Here is a 27597-nt window from a genome sequence, read left to right on the forward strand (position 1 = left end):
TAATATAATTATTATATTTACTTTAGCACCTCTAAAAGTCATTACAAATATGGTAAGTTTTAATTGTTTATGAAAATCAATTTATATGCAAACAATGTAAAATCTATTTTCATTCCCTACGATTTGCATTTCCACATTTCAGATTTGCTTGTGCAGCAATAAGATGCGAAATTGCTTGAGTACATAAGGTAGTTTCAAGAGAGGCAGAGCTACCAACAATTTTCACAGAACAAGCGTCAATTAGGAGTCTGTTCTATGATTACGGGAAGGTGTGCAGAAGAGGACCAACTTTCCCTGGCGCTTATTCAAAGACTGATAATGACAGCAGATGAAAAGGTGGCTTATTGCCAGTGATTCATTCTTTTCATTCAATTCCCCTCCTGACTCATGTTTATTATTTTGTTATCTGTGTATGCACAAAGAAGCAAATAAGAGGGTGATATGAAATTGTGTTTATTCTCTTCACTTCTTACCTTCAGAATGCAATTTTAGAATAGCCCATGAGAGGTGAAATCTCTCAGGTAGACTTAGTGATATCCTGAGCAATAATCATTGTGCAATTCTGATGCCCTATACCGGCTTATAAGGATCATTGAATTTAAAGCTGGAGATCCCCTTAAAAAATTATCCAATCATTCCCACCCATTGTATAGATGAAAAAGCTAAGGACCAGAGAAACAAAGTGACTTGCCCAGTGTCACACAGGAAAGACAAAAACCCAGGAAAGACAGATTCCCAGACAGGAGCTTCCTCCCCCACTTCCCCTCGAGAACCCTATTTCAATTTTTTTCTCAGTTGTACCTTATATGCAGGCAATTCAAGGATTCCTATGTTCTAATAGGATAGCCTAGAGGATGGTTGTGGCAACAGAGCATGGTAACAGTCAAACGTTTAAAGAGGCAACACCCCGATAGAGCAACGAGTTAGGTCTTCAAAGCTCAGTGTTCTTTCTATTTATGGGTTGCCATGATCAAGTTGTTCAGCCTCACTGAGCCTGAGTGTTCTCAACTGTAAAATAGAAAGATAAGGAAAAGATCAAATGAAATAGTGTAGGTGGAAGCAGCTGGCACATACCAATGTTCAATAATATTTGTTCAGTCTGGAATAATTCAGGCTCCCAAGTAAATGGCAGCATGGGACCCATAAAATCGCTTGAATCATGACTCCTTATCTCAACAAATTATTCCATTGTACCCATCCAGTTAAGAAATATTTATTGAGCACCTACTATGTTCCAGCTAGGCACTGTGCAAGGTTCAAGGGATGACTTGATAATAGAAAGATATGGTCTCTAGTCTTTCAAGCAATTTTACAGACCGGGGAGGAGACAGAGGTGAGCAGTCAATAACCTGCTGTGATGACACAACACAGAAGAGGGGCCCTTAACCTAGACTGAGCAGATCTGGGAAGGCTCCTCAGAGGAAGTCACTTGTGAGCTGAGACGTAACAAAGAAGTAGGAGGTACCCAGACCAAGAGGAGTGGGCAGAGTGTTCCAGGAAGAAAATACAACGTGAAGATCCAGAGATCAAAGAGTAGAGGAAATGAAAGAAATTGATTATGTTGTGGTTAGAATGTGAGGGTTGTAGCTGCAGAACAGGTAGGGGCCAGGTCTTGTAGGACAGTTTAATGCACTTGAACCTCATCCTAAGAGCAATAGAAAACTTCAAAGAATTTTAAGTAACAAAGTGAAACAATCATATAAATGCCTTTCTTGACGAGGAATCAGATATTTTTTAACTTAGAGGGGTTTTATTATTGGCATGATCATATCTATGCATATTCATTTCAATATTTAAATAACTCATTTTCTTTTGCTCTAAATCCATGTAAATCATTTCTTAAATTATACCCACCACCACCGGACCTTCATCTTAAAAACAATTACATAGGCAAAGTGCTTAGTTTTTACTCAGAATGAGCAAGGTCCATAATCACAAGTGACAAGTCAGGATGAAAACATACTTACGAAATCAATACATGATGAAGAAGACAGAAATGATGGGGATAGGAAACCAAAGAGTAAATAAATGAACAGAAATGTGAAAATGTCATATTCTAAACTGTGAGCCTATTAAAATCACCACACCCAGCCCATTTGCGAGAGGCAGGCAGCTGGAGCACCGTGAACTAGCTTTGCCAGACAAACCAGGTCATGCCAAGCAAACTGGGACCTCGGTGGAAAAAAGATGTATTTGCGTTTGCCAGAAGTGATGCCATGACCAACAAACTTTTCCTGAACCTGAGCCTAGAATGTGGCTTTGCCAGCGCACCCAACAGCTGAGGCTCTGGGCTGAGGGCTGGTGAGTCAGGGCCCACCCCTGCCTTTGGGTGCCAGGAGAGAGCACCGCACATTTATGTCAGAAATACTCTTGCAAGTGGGAGACCCCTGCCACCAAGTGGAGGCTAACTTCTGTTGGGTTTTACTTTTCATCATAAAACCCATGAGCTATTATACTTTCTAGAGAGCTTTATTTGAACATCTTCTAAACATTAACAACCTATAAAACAAATAGGAATAGTAATCACTTGCATTTAGAGAATATGTTTCCCTCTGAAAGCCCAAAGCTTCAGATTTTGAGCGTGTTCTTTGGGGAAAGCACTCCCCTCAAGCTGGAGATTTTATTTTATCAGATAGAAGGATTTATGGCCCACAAACAATGGGGATGGTAGCATACATAGGAGAAAACGTTGAACATCAAGAGGCCTTCAGGGTTAGAGATGTGACTGCTGTTTTAGGAGATGGGAATAAGGAAAGTAGGGCTTTTTGCAATTCCTGTTAAGTTCTAACTTGTAGCACTTAGTTGCTTAATTACATATGTTATACACAACTTTTTGTTAATATCATTATGCATAAAGCACAAGTTTATTGCTCCCAAATTTAGAAAATACAGATAAATGAAAAAGAGAAAATATAATTCCACCACTGAAATATAATCACTGTTAATTCTTTTGTATCTATCTCTCCAAATTTCTGTTGCTCTAGCTCTCCTTATACATAACTATACATACACGATCTCAGTTTCATATGTATGTTTATATATCGATACATGTTAAAAATAAGATCAGACTGCACATACTATTTCTGAATATTTTTATTCTTAATATTTGTGAACATCACTCCCTGGAATATAAGCTTGATGAAGGTGGGGACTTTGCTTGTGCATTGCTGTTTTTTTAGCATCTGGAACAGTAATCTTCCTATGGCGGGCACCCAGTAAATATCTATTGAATGAATAAGTAATGAATGCATATTGTTCCAGGTCATTCAAGCATAGATATTTATGTATGTGGCATATTAATATATGATACAGCATACATAATTAAATATACAAATACAATTAGCAGCTTAGTTCTGCCACCTACATGTCTGACCTAGGGCAATCACTACCCCTCTATGAAACCCCACTCAGGCTCCCCTCTCACTCTCTCCTCCCTCCTCCCACCTCCTCCTCTCACTCCTGTGGAATGCTCTTTACTTCTTGGCACTTGGCACTTTCCATTTTGCTTTATACATATTTTAGTCCGTGTCTCTCTATCTTGATAGAATACAGCGTCAGTGTGGCATCTCTCTCTAGTTATCTTTATAATAGCAAAAAATAATTCTATGTATGTCTTCATCATTTAATGTGTGTCAGGGACTATACTAAGTGTTATATGTGCATTGTATCCTTTAGTAGTCTCAACAACCCCATGAAGTTGGTGTTACAATTATCCTCATCTTCTATATGAGTTACCTGAGCCTTGAAAAGACAGAGAAGACAGATACTACTGGGTTTTAGGAACAACTGGAACTAAGTGCCCTGGGAACCCTCCAACCCTGCATTTCCATTCTCTCCTTTCTACAGCCCTTCTCCATTTTCCTCTTACCACACACTGGCTCCACTTGGAAGAAAAATGGCATGTAACTGCCCTCACTTTCACAGCTGTGGCTCCAGCCTCTATTAAAAGACTAGCCCAAGGTTCTGCTCTCTCAGTCCAAAATTCACAATCTCAAGGAAAAGACTCATTGCCCCTACTTTTTAAGTGTTCCCATCCCACCAAGGAAGTGTGGCTAGAAAGACGTAGTCAAACTGTCCAAAATGGCTGCTCCCAGCACAATGCCATGGGTGTGTGTGTCAGGGAACGGAAGACAGTTATCAACGTGCCATAGGTCCAGATACATTCACTAACGTCTCAGTAGAAGGGCTGTGGGCTAAAAGGCAATGGGATGAGAAAGCCTCCAATGAGCCCCATCCTTGACGAACACTCTCAGGGGGTTAAGGGGATGGGATTGTGCAGGGAGCAGTGAGCTCTGGAGTAGAAAAATACATTAATCAAAGTCCTGTCTCACCAACCAAATGAATCCACAGATAATGAAGCAGGGAAAAGGCCTGCTGGCCTTGAGATCTCTTTAGACAAGTTTTTGTGTCATACGGCAAGTCCAGCAAGAGACTTGAGAGACAGAAAAGAAAAATCAGGCTTCCCACAATATCAAGCAAGTCCAGAGGTCAAGATTAAAAGGAAATAATGACACCCAGGGAGATCCAGGACAATAACATTTTCAGGAGAGAGCACCCAGGCTCAGGTACCTCCAAGGCATCTTATTTGGTAATTAGGTGGAGAAATGCAGCTGGTCACAGAAAGCAGAAGGAAAAGCATAAAACTATTGCTCATAATCAAAGCTAAACCCCATGCCACTTGAGGCCTGTCTCTGGTAAAACGTTTCTCCTGTTTGTTCATTGATTCTGAATGTTAAGTAAGTCTTTCCAGCCGTGGTTCCAGGGTGCTGGAGCAATGAATCTCAGACAGCAAATGAAAAATGAGGGCTGCAAAGTTCAGGCAATAATAGAAAATTAAATCTTAACTGAGCTGCTGTAAATATCACAAGCAGAAAACAGAGTGCATCAGCAAGCCGTGCTGGCAGTAAGGGTAATGAATTTCTCCTCCCTGGACAAAATTACCAGTGGTGCCTAATAGAATATTCCCAGGTCTGGGGGGTGAGGAAAAAGAGAGAAAAGAAAACAAGTATTTGTAAATTAAAGTGTCTCTTCAGTAAAGTATACTTTTTTTTTTTTTTTTGCAGCCAAAGCCAACAGCCCAGCTCAAATGACCCTCTTATAAAAAATAACTCATCAAATGCAAACTTCCACAGCCCATTAGTTGTCACTCTCTCATGGCACTCACCATTTTAGCTTATCAATAGCTATTTGTGGACATGTCTTACTGCCACGTTTAGATTGTAAACCCCTAGAAGGCAGGGGATAGGACTTGTTTCCTTTGTTCCTCTCCATATGCCCCACAACATCCAGAACAACTAATATTTATTGACTGCTTCCAACATGCCACGCACCATGTGAGATGTTGTAGTGTCGTATTTCTATGAGGTTTTCCCAAATACCCTGCAAGGTGAAGAGGACTATCACATATTACCAAAGAAGAGACTACAGCTCAGAACAGTGACTAACTTGTCCAAATTCACACCATGACAAAGCTGAAATTTGAACTTAAGTCTGCTGAATTCCAAAGCTTATGCTCTTTCCTCCTTGCTACACTATCCAGTTGGCAAATGGCCATCTGATTTTCCAATATGCATGCTAATAAACAATAACTAGGTAATTTTATCAAGGGCTTTCTCCAAACCATGTCCTGTGGTAGATGTTATATGTGTATTTATTTCAATTCATCCTCACCACAGCTGAGGAGTTTGGTAGTATTATTATCCCTCTCTAACCAATGAGAAAACTGAGGCACAGAAAGGTTAATAAAATTGCCTAAAATCTTATGGCTTATGGTAAGTGGAGGCATCAAGATGCTAACCCAGCCTGTCAGATTCCAGCATAGTATGCTCTTAATCATTATCCTATATTGATTTCAAACTAAAAACTAAACACACACATACACACACACCCAGCTAACATGTTTTGAGCAACTACTCTGTGCCAGGTTGTGTAGATTTTGTAATTTAATCCTTACTACAACCCTCAGAGCAAAGCAAGCATTCAATAAACTGTGGAATGAACGAACAATTGAAAACAAAAATAGAGCCACAACTGTCATCACTTGCTAAAGTAAGAAAAATCCAGACTCCCCTGTGTTAGCATTGGCAACACCATGGGTCCAAAGCTAAAAATAAAATGAGTATTAGAAAAACAAATGAGTATTAGAAACAAAGACACATAAGAACAATCCATACAAAAGAAAGAAAAGATTTTGGTTTGAAAAATGAGTGTTACATAAAATCAATAATGACCCCCCCCCCCATGAAATAAGCCTCCTTTGCTGCAATAGCATCTTAAATGAACTGTGCCAGAAAATCAGCATTTACAAATAAAACAAACAGGAGCCTCCAACCCAGGCTCAATTTTATATCAAAAACATAGCCCTCCTAAGTGGAGGACAAATCTGTGGGTTACATCCAAATGAATTAGATTGTGATATGGTAGCCTTGAAAGAGTAGAGGGATTTGGAAAAAATATAAAAGTGTCTTGGTTCTACCCTGGCTTTTCCAGGGTAGAAATTAGTCATGTGTGCTAATCTGCCAATTGTTTCGCTGCCACCCTGGAGGCTAGGCACAGCCATATGAGTTGCTTTGGCCAATGAAGTAGGACCGGCCGTGATGTGTCACTTTCAAGCAGAAGCTTTAAGAATCAGTGCATGGTTTGCAATGCTTTCTCGTCTTCTGTCATGATGATAGATAATATTCTAGAAGGCATTTTTCTTTCACCTTGTATCACTGAGTAAAAATGACATGGGGCAGAGCCCTGAGCTAACCCACAGTGGAAACCACATGAATGAGAAAAAGACAAAAACTGTTGTTTTAAGCTATTGAGGTTATTGTTGTTTGCTACTGCAGCAGAACTTAGCCCAACCTGACTGAGGTACCAACAACCACTTAGTGATCCTGGGCAAGATCACTGTGTGATCCTGGAAAAGAAGTCATTTTACCTAATGGGGTATCAGCTTCCTCATCTGCAAGCCAAAGGGATTAGCCTAGAACAGGGGGCATTAATCTGGGGGCCCATGAGTGGTCTTCAGGATGACAATAAATCAAAAAATATTATAGGTAAGTGTGTGTGTGTGTGTGTGTGAGAGAGAGAGAGAGAGAGAGAGAGAGACACGCAAGCAAGCAAGACAGACTACACATTTTTCTTAAGAGAGAGTTCACTGCTCTTTTAAATTTGAAGAGGGTTTGTGTTACGCAAAACGAGGTTAAGAGCCTCAATAACCTCTAAGGCCATTTGCAGCACTAATGTGCTTTGTGGCTTCTAGAGTGAAGAAAAAAAAAATAGATAATTAGGTTCTTCTCTGATCTGGTATTTCAGAACTTGCCTTGAGTCAGATTTTATTAAGGTTCTTTTCCAATAATTACGTTTAAGAGTTCTACGTAATAGAATTACAAATATCAAAGTCTCAGGAGGTATTTTTGAGGGAAAAAGAGGGGATTCAGAGCAATTTTTTTTAACCACAGAAGGAAAGATTCTTCAAAAATTGAAAACGAGGACCCAGATCGTATTTGGCAGTAGGACAGAACTGCATCTACTCTTTGTGGGAAGAAGGAGGGGTCACTCCTCTAAACATGAGTTATTGCTGAAAGGCTGAAGGTTATGAGCTCTCTTTAACGTGAAGATAATCAGGTAGACAAAGTTAATAGAGATAGCCTGCGATTTATAGATGGACAATCTGGGTTCAAGCCCAGAGCTACCGGTGAATTTCAACACACTGTTGGGCCAATTTTCTTATTTATAAAATGGAGACAATAATACTCAGCTCTAGCAGGAAGAGTCCCCACAGCAAATACATACTACATTCAAACAGGTGATTGAGGAGGGTTTAAGGAGGGATTTTACAAATGTGTACACAGGATTACAAGAAACCAACAAGACATGCTGAAGCACTCTGGGACTGGTTAAGTAGAGAGCCTTTCATCCCTCCTAGATCTGAAGGAACAAGGAGAAAGAAGGGTTACTATGAAAAGGAGAGAGCTGGAGCTGGAGCTTTAGGAAAGGGCCACACAACAAGAGTTGTGGCCTTCCTGCTGGTGCCACCCACCTGCTGGTGCCTCCCACTGGTCAGACCCAAGCAAAAACCAATGGGCCAGGGAGCCTGTTGGAATGGTCCATAGAAGTCAGTCTCCTGCAGCAGAGAGGAGGACGGAGAAGGGTGAAGAGGGGATACGGACAGAAAAGGAGCATTCCAGTTCTTGGTATCATTGCAAAGATTCAAAGAGATAACATTGGAAGCATATGAAGTGTTACACAAATATTAGCTATTGTTTATTGTTTGTGTGAATGAATATCTCACATCCTTTCCTAAGAAGAGATTCAGATAGGGTTGTACAGGGAGAGAGTCCTTGGTCCCTCAGAGAGTGGGGAGAAGGCATGTGGATAGAGATCCAGACCTCGGAATGAGGCTACTTTGCCTAGGGAGGTGGGTTAGGGGTTGGAGAGCTGCTTCTGAATGCTTTGACTCAGGGTGACACAGAATATCATACTTCAGGGACATGGTATCTGAGTCCCGTCTGCTAAGTCCAGAAAGCTATTCAAGGCTGCCATGCTCAGCACTAGAGTGCCAAGACGTCAGCCCTACCGTGACTCTTCCTGCTGCAATCCCAGCAGCTCCTGCCTTCTGGCTGCTCAGGATAGATGTTATTCTATGCGTCAAGACCTGGAATTATGTTAGCTTCTTATACACATATCCAGGAGGCGTATTGCCTTCTAGGTGCCAAAATACAGACTTTCTGTTCAAAATGCAGTCCTGCAATGTTTGCACTGTGTGGTTTTATACTAAATCATCCTGAAGCTTGTTCACTTGCTAATAGGATCAACTTAGCTCAGGAATGAGGTACAACATATGGACAGGTTTTGGTTAATCATTTTTTCACTGTCCTCTGCAAAGGCAGCTTACCTTCAGAGGAAGATTTGAGGCCACAATATCAGGAGATTATAACTCTTCTACTGAGAGTCCTAACCAGAAAAGAGAAAGCCGGTGTTTTGATGGGCCCACATTCCCTTCTTCCTTTTCCTTGGAAAAAACATCCCTCTTTTATTGGGAAGAGTTTGGATGGGACTGCAGACATGTGATCAGAGCTCTGCCAATCGGATTCTCTCCCTTAGGAATTTGGATCTTCAGAGGAATGAAGCCAGTTTGGGAAAATGATTGAAACCAATCAATTGCATTGATGGCACTCCCAAAAGAATGCTTATTAATTTCTGCCTCCTGTAGGAATAAACCAAATAAAGCCAGACTCTTGTCTCTTCGGGTCTGGTTGTTCAGCATTTCCTTTCATTCCCTGAACTATCCCATATCCTTTTATTAATAATTCAGAATTGTTTGGCTTAAGTGGGTTAGCTATACCAGACCACAAAGAAATGGTCCAAGTTTGAGAATTGACAAGAATGATGACTTGGAGGAGGTTTTCGAATGATCTCACTTTGGTTTACCCCCATGCCAGCCAACAAGCAGTGCAAATGGCATGTGCCAGAAAAGGATACACATGAGCAGGTGGACCCTAGAGCTTTCCAGATATGGGGCTAAGTTCAGAGGTTGGAACATCTCATGTAAAGTGAGAGTCCCATCTTTTATATTTTTAGGCTGGAGTAAGAACATGCCAGTATTGAAAGGTCTAATTAACAGTGGCCCTATGAGGAAAGCCTTGCTTCTCCACTGTGGTATGTTTGCTATAGACTCCTATTGAACCTACAATGGGCTTGGCCATACCATATTACTATTAGCCAAACCCCATCTCCGTCCATTGTGACCAAACATCTTGACAGGCACCGCTGATGTATTCTAGTTCCTCCATAACCTGAGTCCAACTTCTTTCCCTTCATATTATCCGTTGTTCTCTTTCATATTCTCTATAGCATTATTATAGGGAAAACACATTATCACACCTTTCCACAAGATTAATGGGACAAAATGAATGGGGAATACATGAGAATGTTAGGTTAAGTGACAGAGTGGTTTCTGATACCTGTTTCTATTCTTTTTGCATTTGCAATGGTTACTTTTTTAAAAAAATGAGACCCAAGCATTTTCTTTGGCTTGGAATTGGAAACTCTCCTACCCACTCTAAGCCAGTGAAAAGCCCCAGAGGGAGGACTATCTATCTATCTATCATCTATCTTATCTCTCGGTGCATTTATAGATTTCTTTCTACTTTTGGTCTCCAAGGTCTCAGCAGCAGCTTCTCTTTTCAAATTACTACCAAAATGTCTCCTGCATTGCTAGTAAGCTCTTGGAATCATCATCATCATTAGCCTAGGAAATTTAATGCTAGTTTACTAGTTTAACCACACAGTCTAAGCCCTAAAGTAGTCAGAAACCTAGAAGAAGTTTTGTCCTATTTCCCGGATCCCAAGCATGCTCAGGTGGCCAAGAAGAAGCAGGAGAAAGGCAAGCTTTTGTGACCCAGGAGCCAAGCTGCATCAGAGAACATGTCCTTTCTAGAACAAAATCTTAAATCAAGTAGCCCTGTAGCAGAGGCCCTTCCCCCGCCCCCAAAGTATAGGTTTTCATTTCAGACAAAGGAAATAATTGGATTTCTGTACTGAGCTCTGTGATCTACTGCTGCCAGCTGCATGGCCGTAAAACCATTAACTTCTTGCAGAGCATTTTATCTCTGCAGGAGGAAGAGGTAAAAAGGAGAAACACATTGCTCAGAGCCAAGTGAAGGGGGAATATTTTTTAAGCCATGCAATGTAAATCCCAATAACATGGCATCCATTTCAACTGGCCTGAAATTATGGCCAATATTTAAGGAGAAAAGCCAGAGAACTTGGAACAGAGCAGGTTTCCGCCTTCAAGAGCAACTCGTACATCACCCAGCAGTTGCAGGGAGTCTGGAATTCCAGCACAAGCTGCGTCTTTCCCTCCTTTTGACTCTTGGCTTTCACATTCTTCTTCAAGAGGTCATAGCCCTCCAAGTGAGAGATGAACTCAGTCACTCCATTTCCTCTGCTTACATTTGCTCCTCTACACACTGGAGTTTTAAATGTTCATGAGATCCCCTCCCAGGTCAACGTGAATTGAACACCTACAGCAGAAATGGTAGGGACTGGAAAAATGCCAAGGCAGATGCAACAGAGACTCTGTCCCAAGAAACCTTCAATAGAGCACTTTGAACTAATTAATAAAAAGGGTTATAGGTAAATAAAAAATACTGATTGATAAATATGGGTAAATTGATTGTATCCCTATCCTGGGAACCACAGAACAAGAAATCTCACCAGGCATCTCTTTAGGGTTATTTGTAATTGTCCTTCATGTGGAATCAAGGCTCAACAAAAATTAACTCTTCCCTTCAGTTTGATGATTTAAGGCTCTGTCAGCTTTCAGGCTGATGAGAAGACTCTGAAGGTATGGCTAATCATGAGTACCACTCCAAACTCTCTTAGATGCTCCTCCAGTATTACCCATGCAGCACACACAGTTGAGCTCATGAAAGTCAGGACTACCTTCTCAAATAGAATATCCCATACAGACAATAGACCAAGCAAAAGTCAAAGTTTGAGCTAAATAGCTAAAGTTTATAGAGTATCATTGAAACCCTCCCATTTTTCTAATCTCACATTTGCTGCATAATGTTTCAAATACAGAAATATCAGCCTGTCACTTCTTTTAAACATTATTTTTCAATCACTTTTGGTTAAGACAATTGAGGTTAGCACGTCTGTTTGAACAGCTGCTAACCACTAGTAGAAGAATGATTCCTCTCTGCTCCTGGGGGGACCCTGCAAAACAGACTTAAGTCCCCTTTTCCCTTCAATCAGAGTTAGTCGATCTTGGCCTTGAATGCTTTTGCTCAATTCTTCCCTCTAACCTTCTAAAAAATTACCAAAACAGATTTCATTTTGGGAGGTTTTCACAAGGAACATGGGTTTGCGTGGCCACCCTCTTGGAGTTTTAACATTTGAATGTAAGGAATTTGGGGAGAAGAGTTTCAGTTGAAGAAGAACTTGGAAGCCAGCCTCCAAATGACTGTTCCAAGTTACATTAGTGAGCACCAGTCACCATTAGGGATTTTTCATAATCACTATGAAAAGAAAGAGCCACAACAGTTGCATGTCAGCCAGGAAATAAGCAGGTTACGTTTGGGCAGATGGTTAATATTAAGAGGAAGGATATCCAGATTCATGATTTTCTTTTTCCTTAACAGCAATATCAACAAAACAAGGCAACCTTTCCCGGGCATTTAAGGTGAAAACGCCATGGTATTCATGTGTAGGCTTTGCTCATGGCTAATTTCTGTCAGCCAGCTCTCGTCTGTTGACTGTCACTGCATGGCTGGATTGTTCCTATGATGGGACACATTTTCTGCCTAATAGGTTGTTTTATTCAATTGCTGGCTTCTACATTCATCAGGGTCATTAAAGTTGCTTCTTGAGTCTAGTGAAATGAAACATTGCATTTTGGTTTTCGTTTCCCACCCCCAAGCTAATTAATGTTTTTTAAACGTCGACTCTGATTTATAACCAGGACTAGTTACACACAAACAGTGTCAGGCTGATAGTAGTCTTTTTATCCCAGTCTACAAATCTGTTGGTTGATGCAATAATCCACATCTGCTGAAGGAATGAAAAGCATTTCCAGAATATTCTTTGCTTCCTCTCCCTGTGTGGGTTTCAGGGATAGTGTAGAAAGTGGAAGCATCACTATGGGGAAGAAGGGGGGAATTAGAAAGAGCATAGGGAACTCATCCTCCCCTACACCTCTGTGCCCACTTCCAAGCCCAACTCTGTCATGGAGGGCATCTTCCAGGACATGTGTTTGTTTAGAGTCACCAGATGGTAGACAATTTCCCCCCAAAGGTTTCATCAAAAGAAGGTTATCACTATGAAAAGAAAGAAAATCTCAGGGAGCCATGAAGCATTAAATCTCTTACTGAAATTCATTAGGCATCTCTACATGGATGCTACAAAATTACACTGGAGTCCAATCACACACAATGTGACTATGTGTCATGTCACAATACCCACTTTGGGAAAATACAGATGGCACCACACCATCACCACCGTCTCACATGCCAAGAAAAGCGTGCTTTTGGTGCAGCATATCCCCCTAAACACAAACCAACAATTCCATCTGTGCTTAAGAGAGACACACTAGGCCCAATGCAACTGAAATCACTTATTGAGAAACACTGAGATTTAAGCGACTTAAAGGTAATTATGTCAAAATTAAACTTCTGACTTTGCGCTTTTGGAACCTAACCCCATGTGCTCTACGACCTCACTATACCTCAAAACTGAACCCATTAACTTCTGAAACTGACACCCCCAGCCCTGACTTGTGCTTTACTCTTTCATCACAGGTGCTACCGTTTTCCCCAAGAACACAGGCTCAGAAACCGGGAATCATCATTAACTTAGCCCATTCTTTTATTAATAATATTCAGTTTTGGAATATGTACTACATGCAAGAGACTGTGCTAGATATCGTAGGGGATAAAAACAAATATGTAAAACAATGCCTGGCCTTGATAAGCCTGAAATTGGGTAGAGTGACACATGTGTGCGCAATGAAAAGGCAGTTAAGGAAATGTATCCTAAGAGCCAAGTGGTTATGGAAATCCCTCTGGGCAGGGATGAAGGGGAAGACCTCAGGCACCAAGGCCACCATGCAGAGTACCACGCAGACACCCTCCTCTGCCCTCCAACCATGACAGGAGCCAAGGTTGGAACTCATGAGGGAGACCAGGTGAGAACCAGTTGGGGCCCAGGTAAGCAAGCAGCAAGGCCTCTGGATTGTGCCTTCATCATGCTCTATGCAGCTTTTCCTTCCTTCCTGTAGTTCTTACCGCCCACACATTCCAGGTTTGAACTGTAATAGCAGCTACTTGCTAATATTGTGTAGCACTACCGAGAGAAGAGTCAGATATCCTGCAGGAACTTAGGGCAGGTGTCACTGGAGAAGGCCTACAGTACAAGAAAGTCACAAGAATGTGAATCTGCTTAGCTAAGACAACGGTAATCAATAGGGACCTTTAGGTATTTTACTTTAGCCGTAATATCTCTGGGGGCATGCACATAGTTGAGGCAACAGTGTCCCTAAAGGAACTACCCTCATTAACATAATAAAAATCACATCCAACAGCACAAAGACAATTTGCAAATGCCTTGGCAACTCCAGGAAGTTACCCTATGAGGTTGAGAAAGGGGAGGGTTCCCGGTTCTAGAACTCTCCACGAATACCATGAATTTTCTGCCCCAGCTTAGCATACTATTAGAGATTAGCATAAAAGGACAGACCCTAACCCTGTTCCTTTCTGGATCAGTCTACTCTTTCATTTACTTCTAAAAAAGTGTACTTTGCTTTCCATAAATGTATCTCCTTCTGCCCATACTTCCTGTCTGAATTCTTCTCTCTTGCTTGTGATCCTGCACCTGAATCCCTTCCTTCGTGGAGGTCAAGAATCCTCTCAGTCATTGTGGGTGGTGGTCCGCACCAGTATCACTACTATGTGCCAGGAACTATTCTAAGCACTTTATATATTTCAATTATTTAACCTTCATAACAACTTTATAAGGTAGATATTATTATTATCTACATGTCACAGATGAGAAAACAGAGGCACAAAGAGGTAAAGAGTCATGCCCGAAGTCGAAGAAATTGAAGACCATCATTCCTTCAGCTCTACTACTTTCCATCACATTGCCTCCATGTCATTTAAATTCTCAGATCTAACCTCAAAACCACGACTCCCATTGGCTCTTTCATCCCACTTAAGAATCCTTAAAACCTCCATGTTTTAAAAAATAAGACTCACACTCTTTAGACCGGGCATTTAAGAGCCTCACCTCTACAATCTGCCCTGACCGATCCTCCCAATATGGTTCCTCTCACATCTTCTCCAATGGAAGCCTTCCATTCTAACCAACTGGTCTGTTCACCACCCCAGGGGACACCCTGCACATTTACATCTTCAGGACCCACAATCACAGATACAACTTCCAGCACTGTTCAGGTTACACACCATGCAGTGAACAAAACTGGGCACCTACTCCAGCAGCAGCTGGACCAGGGCAGATCTAAAGCCTGGGCTTCCAAAAAGGCAATTTAATTTCAAGATTAAATTGTAGTTAGACCACACTCTTCTTAATTCAAATACCATTCATCATCAACTAAAATCATCGAATACTATTTTATTCTGAAATAAGAATTTCTGCCCTTCCAGGTTTCTCCTATAATTCTATACTGTACTTTTGCAGAATTGTTTTAACCTAATTCCAGACTTTACATATATCCTTTTACACCTTTACCTTACTAGCTTCTGTCCGTTTTTTCCAATCTGGAAAGATCTTTTAAATGCTAATTCTTTCCATTTACTTATTAACATTGCCTGATCCACAAATCTAATAAGAATATTATTTACATACCTATCCATGTTGTTGATTTTAAAATCTGGAAAGATCTTTTAAATACTAATTCTTTCCACTTACCTATTAACATTGCCTTATCCACAAATCTAATAAGGATATTATTTACATACCTATCCATGTTGTTGATTTTAAAATAATGTCTTAAGAGGATTTGGCCAAAAAATAGCAAAGAAGACTGTTTTTTCCAAAATGGCAAAACAATCTATTAAATCAACATTTGTTTAGTCAACTATGAATCCATCTAAATTGTCTATAATCCAGTCTACATTTGTTTATCTTGTCTCCGTAATAATCATAGGGAATTTTACCAAAAGCTTTGCTGAATTTTTTATTTGTTTAATACAGACATATCCCTGACAATAATTTGAATATCTTTAAAACCTAAGTCACTTTATTTGGAGATAATTGATTCTTAGTTTATTTACACTTGCTTCTGGTTATTACCTCCTTTGCAAAGTGCCTACAAATCGGTTGTTTAGTAATCTAACCCAAAATTTCACCAGTAATTAACACTAAGTCTGTGCTTACTATAACACCCCTTATAAAATTAGAATCTGCCTACCTCCATCCTTTGGTGCCTTTCCTCTTCTCAATGGGTTTCCAAGTCTGCAGCAGTGATCCTGTATTAGTTTCCTATTGGTGCTGTGACACATTACCACAGACTTACTGGCTTATGACAACACAGATTTGTCATATTACAGCTCTAAGGGTCAGAAGTCCAAAATCAGTTTCATCAGGCTAAAATCAAGTTATCGGCAGGGCTGCATTCCTTCTGGGGGCTCTGAGGGGAGGACCCATTCCCTTGCCTTTTCCAGCTTCCAGAGGCCACCCACACTCCTTGGCTGAGGGCCCCCAACCAGCAATGGTGTCACTCCAACCTCTGTTTCCATCATCACATCATCTTTTCCTTCTCTAACTCTCCTGCCTCCTTTTTATAAGAACCCTGCGAACATTGGGTCCATCCAGATAACTGAATAATTTCTCCATCTCAAGATCCTTAATTGAATTATACCTACAAAGTCCCTTTTGCCATGTAAAGTAGCATATTCACAAGTTTCAGGGGTTAAGATGTGGACATCTTTGAAGAAAGTCATTATTCTGCCTACCACAGATCCCAAGACCATCACAGCAGCACGTTGCTTCAGTATCTTTGGATATAATTCATTTGGCTTAACTACTGAAATGCATTTTAATGGGCTAATACTCTTACTATCATCTTTATTCTCTTGGAATACAGTTCTCTCTGATATATTACCCTTTTCATGTTGAAAAACTCTATCCTTGAGAGGGAAGAGTCAAGCAAAAAATAGTTGTTTTCTCTGTCATCTAACTTGATACCCTCTACCCCAAACAATGATCTCTCCCTTCTTTGTTTATCTTTTTGCTTTAACCTATATTATACAGTTTAAAAGAGTTAGATGGAGGATACTGGGTACTCCCAACACAAAGAAATGGTAAATATTTGAGATGACAGATACATTGATTACCCTGATCTGATCACTATCCATTTAACGTACCAAAACATCACAATGTACTCCATTAATATGTCTGATTATTGTTTGTCAATTAAAAGCACAAAATAAATAATAACAGTAAGGGGGAAAATAGACTTTTTGGTCTTAACATTTTCTCAAGTCTCAACTTATTCACAGATAGCCTTCATGTTTCATTTGCACTGATTTGTGCATGTCCATGTTCTTATATTCAACCTTAACTATGTGCCCTTCCTCCCAGATTCTGTTTTTGTTCATTCTAAATATGGGCTTGGTTAGCTCTGAGCACACTCAGTTTCTTTAACGTCTTCTCAGTGTCCTTCTCATTAGGATAACCCAAGATTACAGAGCAAGCATTCCTTTTTTAAAGCTACTTATTCTTCTTAAGTAATATTCCCTTTTAGAAATGGACCATGAACTCATTTCACTTTTCTCTGATAAAAAAAAAAATTCTACGGCTGTGTCTGGACATGCCTATTTGTTCCCTTTCTCTGCCGTTTTGAATTCCAAGGTGACTCAGTCACTTCCTCCCATGTTTCCCATACCTTCTCTTTCACCAACTGGCTTTTCCTTTTTGGTCAGAATTAAGTGGACGCTCGATTCTTTTTGTCCTCTAATCAGCTGTTCCACTTTTAGCAGCAGGAGCCTCGCAGCAGATGTCTGGAGAGTTACAGTCCTGACATCACCACATCACTATTACAGGGCCAAGCAGTCCTTACCCCTACCCACTTCTCTGCGTCCTTTCATCTCTGCCCACATGCTTCCATGCACAGTTCTGGAATTTTCCACTTGGTACTTTGTTAACTTCCAAGGGCTCTGACTTTAGTGGGAGGGCTGGGGCAGACAAAGGTTAGAGCACCAGCTAGCCATAGGTCTAGAGACACGTCAGTGAGTGGAGTCTGAACCAATCTGCAGGTCCTGGAAGTACATGAGTAAAGGGTAAACCCTCTAATTTAGTTTAGGCAGGTCACGTGGTTTCAGGAACCAAAACTCCACTCCATGTATAGTTAGTAGTAGAGCCTTTAACTGAGGCTTTGGCAACCCTTACACGCACTCCATAACCCTAATGATTGGTTCAGAAGTGAGCATGTGACCTAAGTTGGACCACTCAGAGTAGACCTCAGGACTCTTGCCGGGGAGGTTGGGATGAAGTTTCTCCTGCCTCTAGAGGTGAAAAGGAAGCCAGTGGGTCAGGGAGCTGTTGCAGCCATCTTGGGACCACAAGAAGATTTCATTTTAGATAAAGCTGACACCATGGAAAGAGAAACAAAAAATTGAAAGAAATCAGGTTCTTGATGACATCATTGAGCTATAAAACCAAGCCTTCTGTATGGCTAGCCTTCCTTAGGATTTTCAGTTCCTTTGATGTGAAGCCCATATAGAGTTGGGGTCTGTGTCCAAAATGTGTCCTTCCATTCCATAATGAGATCTGAAGTTCTGTTCCACCAACTTTCAACAATAAACAGACTGGGTTAAAACATTAAGTATAGTTTGTTTATTTGTGTTAATTAGCATTATTTCTGTCTATTAAACTTGGATGAAAAAGAAGCAGTTTTTTGTTTGTTTTGTTTTGTTTTTAATGAAAAGAGACTTGGACAAATTTATCATTAGGAAAATGTTAATGGAGAGACAGAAAATAAAGTTGCAAGCTATATAGGATTATTAAAGGAGCAGGTGTCAAAGATGCCTTGGCTAGGGAGAGTGATAGAATTTCGGCTGAAATTTTAAGCAACAAAAACAAAATGGGAGGTATTAATTTGCCAGACCTCAAACTATACTACAAGGCCGTGGTTCTTAAAACAGCCTGGTATTGGCACAAGTGCAGGGACACAGACCAGTGGAACACAACAGAAAATCCAAATATAGAACCATCCTCATATAGTCACCTAATTTTCGACAAAGCGGGAAAGAATATACTCTGGGGACAAGGATCCCTATTCAACAAATGGTGCTGGGAGAATTGGTTAGCCACTTGTAGAAGACTGAAACAGGACCCACAGCTTTCACCTCTCACAAAAATCAAATCACGGTGGATAACAGACTTAAACCTTAGGCGTGATACAATCAGAATTCTAGAAGAAAATGTAGGAAAGACTCTTACAGACATTGGCCTAGGCAAAGAATTTATGAAGAAGACCCCCAAGGCAATCACAGCAGCAACAAAAATAAATGAATGGGACATGATTAAATTAAAAAGCTTCTGCACAGCCAAAGAAACAGTCACGAGAATAAACAGACCACCTACAGAATGGGAAAAAATTTTTGCATACTACACATCAGATAAAGGACTGATAACAAGAATCTATTTAGAACTCAGGAAAATCAGCAAGAAAAAATCAAGCAACCCTATCAAAAAGTGGGCAAAGGACATGAATAGAAATTTTTCAAAAGAAGATATAAAAATGGCTAACAAACATATGAAAAAGTCTTCAACATCTCTAATCATCAGGGAAATGCAAATCAAAACCACAATGAGATATCACTTAACCCCAGTGAGAATGGCCTTTATCAAAAAAACCCAAAACAACACATGTTGGCGTGGGTGTGGAGAGACAGGAACACTAATACACTGCTGGTGGGACTGCAAACTAGTGCAACCTCTGTGGAAAGCATTATGGAGGTATCTTAAACAGATTCAAGTAGACCTGCCATTTGACCCAGCAATCCCATTACTGGGCATATACCCAAAGGAAAAAAGGTCATTCTGTAACAAAGGCACGTGTACCCAAATGTTTATAGCAGCACAATTCACAATAGCAAAGATGTGGAAACAACCCAAATGCCCATCAATACATGATTGGATTAGTAAACTGTGGTATATATATACCATGGAATACTACTCAGCTATAAGGAATGATGAAGATACAACATCTCTATGGTTCTCCTGGAGAGAGTTGGAACCCATTATATTAAGTGAAGTATCCCAAGAATGGAAAAACAAGCATCACATGTACTCACCAGAAAATTGGTTTCCTTGATCATCTCCTAAATACAAATCTGGAAACGACACCAATTGGACATCAGACTGAGGTGGGGGGTGGGGGAGGGGATGGGGGTATGCCTATACAATGAGTGCATTGCGCACCGTTTGGGGAGTGGTAACACTTGAAGGTGCTGACTCGGGAAAGGGGGGGGAGGGGAAAAAAATATGAAACTATTGTTTTAAAAAAAAAAATCTCAAAAAAAAAAAAAAAAAAAAGAATTTCAGCTGAGATGAAAAGGAGGTTTGACAAAGAAGGAAGTTCAGTGTACGGAAAAGATATCCGCAGTCCCGTGTTTATTGCGGCACTATTCACAATAGCCAATATTTGGAATCAACCTAAGTGTCCATCACTGGGTGAATGGATAAAGAAATTGTGGTACATACACAGAATGGAATATTATACAACCATAAAAAAGAATGAAATCCTGCCCTTTGCAACAACATGGATGGAACTGGAGAACATTAAGTGAAATAACATAGTAAGTGAGATAAAAGCCAAGCACAGAAAGACAAATCTTGCATGCTCACATTCATATGTGGGAGCTAAATATTAAAATGATTGATCTCATGGAGACTAAGAATAGAATAATGGTTACCAGAAGATGGCAAGGGTAGCGGCAATGGGGGGATAAAGTGGGGATGGTTAATGGGTGCAAAAATATAGTTAGATAGAATGAACAATATTTGGTAGCACAACAAGTGACTAGAATCAACCATAAGTTAGGACAGCAGTCCCCAACTTTTTTGGCACCAGGGACCGGTTTCATAGAAGACAATTTTTCCGCGGATCGGAGAGGGGCGTGGCAGAGCAGGGCTGTGGGGAGGATGGTTTCGAGATGATTCAAGTGCATTACATTTATTGTGTAGTCAAACCTCTCTGCTAATGATAATCTGTATTTGCAGCTGCTCCCCAGTGCTAGCATCACCGTCTCAGCTCCACCTCAGATCTTCAAGCATTAGAGTCTCCTAAGGAGCCCACAACCTAGATCCCTCCCATGGGAAGCTTACAGTAGGGTTCCTGCTCCTATTAGAATCTAATGCCTCTGCTGATCTGACAAGAGGCGGAGCTCATGCGGTGATGTGAGAGATAAAGAGCAGCTGTAAATACAGATGCAGCTTCCCTTGCTTGCCTGCCACTCACCTCCTGCTGTGCAGCCCGGTTCCTAACAGGCCATGGACTAGTACCAGTCTGCAGCCCGAGGACTGGGGACTACAGACTTAGGGTATACTTTAAAATAACCAAAAGAGTGGAATTGGAATGCTCCTAACACAAAGAAATGATAAATGCTTGAGGAGCTCAGAGTTTCTAGGGAGTCAGGTGGAGTCAGAGAGGACTGAAAAGACTAAGAGAATAAAGACTGACAGAGGGACGAGAGGTGGTGAAGGGAGAGAAGGTGAGTGTGGCAGGCATGGAGGAGTGGAGAGCTGGAGGGAACAACGTGTGATCAGAGTCAGCTTTGAGTTCCAGCCACTTGATGGCACCTGCATCTTCCACTCCCTGCCTTGCCTCTACGCACACTACAGTAAGAACGATGAATTATTATCCTGTATTTCTGTATCTCTCCTATATGATCCCCCCACTCCCTTGTCCCCATGGCCTCAGTCTCAGTCTTAGTCACAAGCCTGTCGTACCTGAGCAGTTGGTAGCAGCAGCTGGGTCACTTAGTCACATGCTGATGGTACATGTGGAGTTCTATTCCCTCTGCCCCCCGCCCCAGGCACGTACACACACATCTCTCCAGTCCTACAAACCCCCATAAGGATAAGCCTGTAAAACAGCCCTTCTCAGATGCCAACACTGGCTCCCAGTGAAAGGGAAACTTTGCCAATAAGCTTTATAGTTCTCTCCCCAAGACTTTCCTCCCCTATTTAAACCAATTCTGTCTTCTACTATGGCAGGAAAAGCAACGTGTAAAAACTCTAAATGGCCATAGAGATGATCTAAACTACCTTCCTTCCTTTGAAATCAGGAAAACTGAGGCCTAGAAAAATAGGTACGCATACAGTCAGCTAGCAGCCAAGCCGGCCGGCACTGCTGTGCCCTGAGCCCTGGCCCGGGGCCTGTCCTACCACATCGTGAGGGCCTCTTTGGCCCAGAAATTCACAGCCCACTTTTTCCATCAAACCAAACTTTGCTAAGATCCATTGTTTATACCAAAATCCATCCTGTTTCAACCCAAATCCTGGTTATGTATGTGGTTTTGTTTTCGCTCTCGTGTGTGTGTGTATGCGTGTGTGTGTGTGTGTGTGTGTGTGCATTTTACTCTCTTTCCCCATTAGAGCACAAGCCTGGACAGACTTTTATTATGAACCATCATCTGCTTTCTGGTCCCAACAGACTTTGCCCCAGACCACTGTATGTTCTTCAAGCCCATTGAAATCCCCCTAGTGATCATCTACTGCCCCTCGGTGGAACGCCTCTTCTCCCCACTCCCATAACCTGTTCCGCCAGGGTCCAAGTCTTCATTCTTTCTGTAACCTCAGGATGGTTTGTCAGCTTCTGCACCCTGTTGGGGGTTGGGTCCTCATTCTGAAGGCTCTTGTGTCTACATGTTAAATAAATTTTTATTCCTTTCTTCCAAATATCTGCCTTTTGCAAGTTGACTTTTCAGTGAAACTTCAGAGGGCCAAGGGAAATCCCCTTAACTCCCACACCAGCAATATATGAGAATTCCACTTGTCCACATCCTTCCTAACACTTATTTTCCTTTTTTTAAATTATAGACATCTTGGTAGGAATAAAGGAGTATCTCACTGTGGCTTTGATTTCCCTGATGCTAATGAGTTGAGCATCTTTCTGTGGGCTTGTTGGTCATTTGTGCTTCTTCTCTGGATAAATGTCTATTTACATCCTTTGCCCATATTTAAAATTGGGTTATTTGTCTTTTTGTTATTGAGTTGTAAGAAGTCTTTATATACTCTGTATACTAGACACTTATCAGATATATTAGTATTACTTGCAAATATTTTCTCTCATTCTGTGTGTCATTTTTTTTTTTTACTCTTGATAGTCCTTTGACACCTAAAAGTTTTTAATTTTGATGAAGTCTAATTTATTTATTTGTTTTTCCTTCAATGTCTTGTGCTTTTTGGTCCATGACATCGTTGAACTCCAGCTTTCGCTACCAACTAGACAATCGCTTTCTTACTGTCCTTTCTGAAGAACAACTCTGGGGGCTCCCTGGCTAGTCAATGACTGGCTCCTCCGGGGGCAGATCGAGGGATCTGAGGACCAGGAGTGATGGAGGGAGAAGAGATCCTGTGGTAAAACGTGACCACCAGGGGTGCATTACCAGCAAGGGGGATGAGTGAGGGGTCGTTCCCAAAAAAGGCACATGGAATGGCCACACTCCCGCCCGCCAAGAACATTGTCAACTGTAGCCGATCTGACACCTGGCACCTGGCTGCCACCCAGTGGTGAAAATGGAAAAGGCTCGGGGGTACTAGTTCACAGTTGCTAGTTAGGTAGCTACGAAAACATTTTGCAAGAAATTTCAGATAGGCCACTAGTTGGGAATGGGCGTGCTTGGCTTTTGGATTTTTTGTGACTCAGTTGGATTCGAGTGAAAGGTGGGATTATCTCCATAAGTTTGTAACTGCCGTCCTGGGGTGCTGCTTCCCCATGGCAGACAGCTAGCTACTCTCCGGTAGGCAGGCATCACTGGTCGGGCGGAGCAGTTTACTCTGCAGCCATATGTGCTCCATTTATTTGTTACCTCTACTTTCTTTAAAAAAAAAAAAAATAGGTTTCTAACCTGCCAACAGCAGTCACCTTGATTTGAGGTGATTTTCCAGCAGTGAAAGATGTGTTAGGAGGAAGCTGTAACTGCACGTCAGAGCAGACGCAACCCCTCCGCCTTAAGTTTGACCTGCTTACCCCAAGCTCTCTATGATCAAAATAAGTAACCATCATAAATTGGACAGAGAATAGAGGAATACACGTGCTTAACAGACAAATTATTTTGAAGTTATAACCCAGTAATAACATCTATAGGGTCCTCTTTACCACAATTAAATTCAACTTTTGATTTGCTAGTGACAGAAATCCATCTTGCATAAGCTTAGCAAAAGAAGGAATTCATAGTAAGGATTTTGGGATATCTCAATATTAAAGGCAGGTTGGATAACCAAAGCACAAGAGTAACGTGTGTTACAGGGCCTCACAGATAATGGGCATCTAAACTCTGTCTTACTTCAACTGTCTGCCTATATCTCTACCTATGCTTCAGTCTGTGTTGACTTTAGTCTCTCTCTCTCTCTCTGCAATGAGCATTCCCCCATAGCAGAAAACAGAATCACTGAAAACTCCCACATTTCATGTTGCAGCTCCTACCAGAAAGGGTCTCAACCAGTCGCAGATAACAGAAACCTCTCCTGCAAGTTCGAGCAGAAAGCATACACCCGGTTGTCATGCTTGCCATGTGATTCCTACTCCATTCATCACTCCTAGAATTCGGTGTTTACAAAATCACTGGAAGGGCTGGAGATGCAGGCACTCGACTGAGTTTCCTGGACCAACTGCTAGGACAATACTGCAGTTTCCTGCTCCAATCAGAAGGCTGTGCCTGCCTCTGCTACTCTCTGTGCAAGTGAAAAGGATGCTCTGTGTTCTACTTCTTGATGCCCACAAAGCTAGGAACCAGTCATTGGGACCTCGGCTACAACTGTTACAGAAAAAACAAAAGTCTGCACACCATGCTTGCCCCCAAACAGCCCCATAATGTGGACTTTTGCCTTCCAGATCTCTCAGGGGCATGTGGCTGGTGTCCGTTAAATTACCAGAAAAAGCAAGCTGTGAAAGAATCTGGGTGATGTGTTCTGTTATGGGATGAAGAATGATGTTTCCCTCAAATCCATATGTTGACACCTAACCCCCAATGTGATGGTGTCAGGAGGTGGGGCCTTTGGGAAGTGATTAGCTCATGAGGGTGGAGCCCTCGTGAATGGGATTAGTGCCCTTATGAGAAGAGGCCAGAGAGCTAACTGGCCCTCTTCCCACCAGGTGAGGATGCAAAGGGAAGTCAGCAGTCTGCAACACAGAAGAGGGCCCTCATCAGAACCCAACCATGATCTCTGACTTCTAGCTTCCACAATTGTGAGAAATAAACATTTGTCATTCAGGGTCCCCAGTATGTGATAATTTGTTACAGCAGCCCGAGCTAAGACTTTTTCTTTAAGTTTCCTTTCTCTGGAAGGAAGAAAACTTCCTTCTTGCTGCAGGCAATTGGAATGGGGTTGAGAGAGCCCAACTGCAATATCTAGAACAAATCCTGACTCTTCCCACCCATGTTCAGGTTTAAAATTTCATGGAAGAACTTCACTCAAACTAGATGGGTCCTATATCCACCCCCAGACTAAATAATGTTGGCTGGTGGAAGCCACATGATTGGATGAGAGTTGGGGGACCAGTTAGGACTGGGAGACTCCTCGGAAACCACCTGATTGGATAGGAGTTAGTGGAAGTCCTTGTGATGGCCTTCAAAGCCCTGGGCGATTGTGGCCCCCAGGTACTTGTTGACCTCATCTCCTGCTACTCTCTCACTTGCTCACCCTGCTGCACCTCAAATGTACCAAGCCTGTTCTTACTTCAGCCTTTGCACAAGCTGTTCTCTGTGCCTGGAGCATCCCTCCCTGAGATGGCCACAGGATTCTCTTCCTTACCTCATTCAAGTCTTTGCTCAAATATCATTTTCTCAGCAAGGCCTTCTGGATCCTTTTGACTGAATCTAACTTTTACAGAACAAATATTTTTAATAAAGGGGTTTGTTCTGTGAAGTTTGGATTCCATCAGGGGGCCACACTCGGGAATCTGGAGGGCCACGTGTGGCCTTGAGGCCACAGGTTCCCCACCCCTCTATCTGCTCCTGGCTTAGCTACATCCCTGCCCTGGGGTATTCTAAACTACCCCTTTGCCCTTTTAATGGACTCTTTTAAACCTGTGGGGGGCCAGAATGTACCACCCCAAAATACAAAGGATGGTTGAGCTGAAGGTGACTCAGAAGCAACAAAGGCAGGAGAGCTCTCTGTCCTCCCTCTACTTGCCTAAAAGCAGGACAGATTTACAGAGACAGAAGGGCCCCTTCCCCCCACGCCTCCACCAGGGAAAACAACAGTGAAACACTGAAGAGAACTTTGGACTCTTATTGGCCTACAGATGGTACCAGAAGAATCTACATTAACAAACTTTACAAACTAACCTTTATCTGCCATTTATTTGCCTTCCCACAATTTGCTGCCCCTAGAAACTCAAAGTCCTTTTCCTTTGTCTTGTCACTTCTCTAAAAATGCATGTTCTTTGTTGAAGATGCTATACAAGCTGGGATTGAAAGCCCCCTCTCTGAGAATGACTCATACCCCAGGTGTCTCCTATGCACATATGAAATATACATGTTAATAAACTTATGTTTGTTTTTCTCTTGTTAATGTCTTTTGTAACCAGGACCCAGTCTAAGAACTTATGAGGGTTAAGAAAAGATTATTCTCCTTCCCCTGTAGACCTTTGTGCTTAAGCTACTTTGAGTGACATCTTAGTCAGCTGCTGTAACAAAAATATTATAGCCTGCATGCCTTGAAAAATAGAATTATTCCTCACACTTCTGGGGGCTGGGAAGTCTGAAATCAGGGTGCAGCAGGGTCAGGCTCTGGTGAAGGCCCCCGCCCTGGCTTGCAGACTGCTGTGTCCTCACGTGGCAGAGAGAGAAATCTCTGGACCCTCCATCTCCTCACAAGGGCACTGCTCCATCATGGCAGCTCCATCCTCATCATTTGAACAAACCCGAATTGCCCCCTACTGGCCCTGCCTCCAAATATATTGGAGATTAGGGTTTCAATATAGGAATTTTGGAGGGACACAAACCTCCAGCCCATAGCGAGTAGGTGTCATTTACCAAAACCAGTGAGTCCTGGAGAACAAAACCTGGTACTGAGGTACCAGTCAGAGATGTGAGGACGTAGCTTTGGGGGGAACACAGCCTTGGCAGCTCACTGTCTCACCTACCACCATGAGCAGTTCACTTCTGTTGGCAAATATGCAAGAACTAACCAGAAAAGGAGGCTGCTTTTAAATTTTTCTTTTAAAATGTAAAGAGGGAGCTCAGAGATTCCCTCCTTCCAGCTGTTTCATTCTGCTTTCTTCAACATACACCTCGGGAACAGAAACAAATCAAGGAGCTGATTGCTTTAGTCATTTACTAAAATGGCAAGAATTGGAACAAATGAAAGCAAAAACTCTTAGCAGTGGGCTAAATACCACAAAAAGCCAATACCAGAATTTACAAGATGATGAATTAGTGCATTGTCTTGGAAAATTAAAGTATGCGTGTTCTCCCTGCCCTCCAGTGTCTTGTTCTCTCTCTCTCTCTCTCTTTCTCTCTCTCTCTCTCATACACACACACACACACACACACACACATGCATGCAAGCACACACACAAATTCCTTACTCAGTCCTGATGCCCCATGTCCCACTCTGTTAATTCAGGGGTAGGAAAACAGACTGTTTTGAGATCACAGAAATGATCACACGACAGAGAAATGACTGTCAGACCCAATATGATGAAAAACATAACAGGAGCTATTACAAGGCAAAAAGCCAAGGTAGGCCTTATCAGTTGGTGATTCCTGGCACTATCCCAAGTGGAAAACACTCCGTGGGCAGCTTCTCTACCATCTGACTTTGGCTGCTTCTTTAATCAACAAAAGTGAATCTGAAATATATTTGCCTTAACCATTCTAATGGATTTATGTTGCACAAAGCAAACCT

This window comes from Eulemur rufifrons, chromosome 7, assembly GCF_041146395.1.
Source record: "Eulemur rufifrons isolate Redbay chromosome 7, OSU_ERuf_1, whole genome shotgun sequence".
Lineage (NCBI taxonomy): Eukaryota > Metazoa > Chordata > Mammalia > Primates > Lemuridae > Eulemur > Eulemur rufifrons.